Genomic DNA, 2,387 nt, shown 5'->3' with positions numbered 1-2,387 from the left:
ATGTAAAGTTGATATGTATATATATATGGACACACCTGGAGTCACAAGGAAGCCTGTTAGAAAAAATCTGGACCCACCTCAGAACTGTTAAAAACCCGCCCTGTTTTAACAAGATCTCCAAGTGCTCCCTAGGCACATGAAACTTGGAGGAATGCCTGAGCCTCAAAAATTCAAATGCTTTCACTCAGCAATTCCTTCCTCAGATATCTATTCAGAGAAAATAATTAGTGAAGTGTGGAAGAGATTTATTACAATGTGCACTGTGCTCTCGTAATAGCAAAAACTTGAAACAATCACGGGTCTACTAATCAAAAACTGCCCAGGGGCTCACTGATTCACTCTGGGTGTCCACGCACTCTCCCTGGGAGCTTGTCGGTACAAGGCAAGCCTGAACTACCAGGCTTTGCCAGCCAGAACTACCTCCACAAAGCAAGCCTGCCAGCTAGTGCTAATGTCAAAATGCCAGAATGCCAGTGCTCTGGCTGTGAATAAAGGCATCCGTTTAGGTTAGAAAAAGGAAAAAGAAAAGAAAAATGCCATTAGTGTTTCCACATGAGAATCACACCGTCTGTCTCTATCCTCTCCCAAGGCTTCCATCAGTTAAAATTTGTCTAGCACATCTAGATGTTTCTCCTTCTATGTATAAAGGTCAGATACAATTATACTTAGGAGCCATGGGCTTCTAAAGTATCATCATCAGTTAAAGGATGATGGTGAATACGCAATGGAGGGACCATCTTCTTCATTATTAGTTGTGGGCTATTTGGAAAATATCTCGTCCGACTGCCCCTTTTCTTTGTAGCTGAGAACTGTGCCTTGTATATTTATATTAGTCACTGATAGTCCCCATGACAGGTCTGTTACTCTTGTCACACACAGTCACTCAGTTTATTAAAGAGACACCTGTCATCATTCAGTTTGGCACATTTTAGAGAAAATGATGTTCCCTGACACCTTACTTAACATTATAAAGCTGCCCTTGACCTTGACACTCTACAGCTCCTCTCTGTGCTTTATTTTCCCCCCACGGCTCTCATCCCCAACTACTGCTTTTTTCAGTGTACTCACTGAGGCCCCTCCTCTAGGAACCAAGGTCTACAAGTCCAAGAAGTTTTGCTCTTTGTTCAGGCCAATATCTGCAGCACTTAATAGTGTCTGGCACCTAGGAAGCGTCTGAACTCTAGTTAGTCAATTTGTGTGAAGCATCACTGGGGTCTTCAGTGACATTGATCTTCCAGAGCCAGAAAGTAGGGAGCCTATGCTCACTGTTTTGACTACATCCAAGTTACACAGAGCCCTTCAGCTTTCTGAGTTGGCCTCTTGCTAAAAGCTAATGCTAATCAAAGACATTGAACTGAAGAAAGGGGTATCCTGTCCTACCTGTACCAAGTCAAGGAGGGCAGTGCCCCAGGAGATCTTAGAGTCCCAATAGGTTCAGCTATGCCAACAAACAGATGAGCAGAGAAATCAATCAAGAAATAAATCTAGGTTAGGAACAGGGAACCACAGAGTGGTAAGAACCAGAATTTATGAAGCCTACAAAAACCAGATCAGAAATAGAACGAAATTTCGTGACCTTAGGGACACAGTCTACTCATACCGACATAGTGCTACATGAGAAATAACACTTTCCACACAAAAATGATAACTATTAGATGAATGGCTAGCACCATCGGCAAAACAGAATCGATGCAACCATTAACTAATGCTCTTGTGTAAACTTTACTGGTTGAGCAGAGTGAAAAGTTAAGTCAGAAATTACACTTGGAGTATGATTACATTTTTGCTTTGCTATATGTGTTTACATATGACCAAGTGAATGCAGAGAAAAGAAGATGGCTCATTCAACAAAGTACTTACCACACAAGCATAAAAGGTTAAGTTCAGATCCCTCACAGCTACATAAAGATCCAGCCTCAGTGGCATGCATCTAGAACCAAGCACTGAGGAATTGGAGGTAGAAGGATCCCTGGAACTCACTGGACAGAATGTCTCCCTGAATTGGTGAATTCTAAGGCTAGTGAGAGACTGTGTCTCAAAGAATAAGGTGACTAGTAATTGAAGAAAACACCTCAGGTCAACCTCTGGCCTCTACCTCCATGCTTAAGTGTGTGCGTGGGTGCATTTACACATCACATATAGGTGGAATAACTTGCCAAAATGTTATGGTGGTTTTTGTAGGTATCTCTGGAGTTTTATAGTAGGGATGGTTTTAAACTTCTTTTTATTTATCTGCTCTCTCAATTTGTTAATGCACATTTCCTACACTGATTATAAAAATAATCATTAGACCATCTGTATGCTTTGTGTTCAGTGCTCTTGACCTTAGGAAGTGGAACTCTTGCTTAACTTCGGTGCTAATAAAGTCCTGGGAGGTTCAGCTGGCA

Source organism: Meriones unguiculatus, chromosome 11, assembly GCF_030254825.1.
Source record: "Meriones unguiculatus strain TT.TT164.6M chromosome 11, Bangor_MerUng_6.1, whole genome shotgun sequence".
Lineage (NCBI taxonomy): Eukaryota > Metazoa > Chordata > Mammalia > Rodentia > Muridae > Meriones > Meriones unguiculatus.
This window is presented reverse-complemented; position numbering follows the sequence as displayed.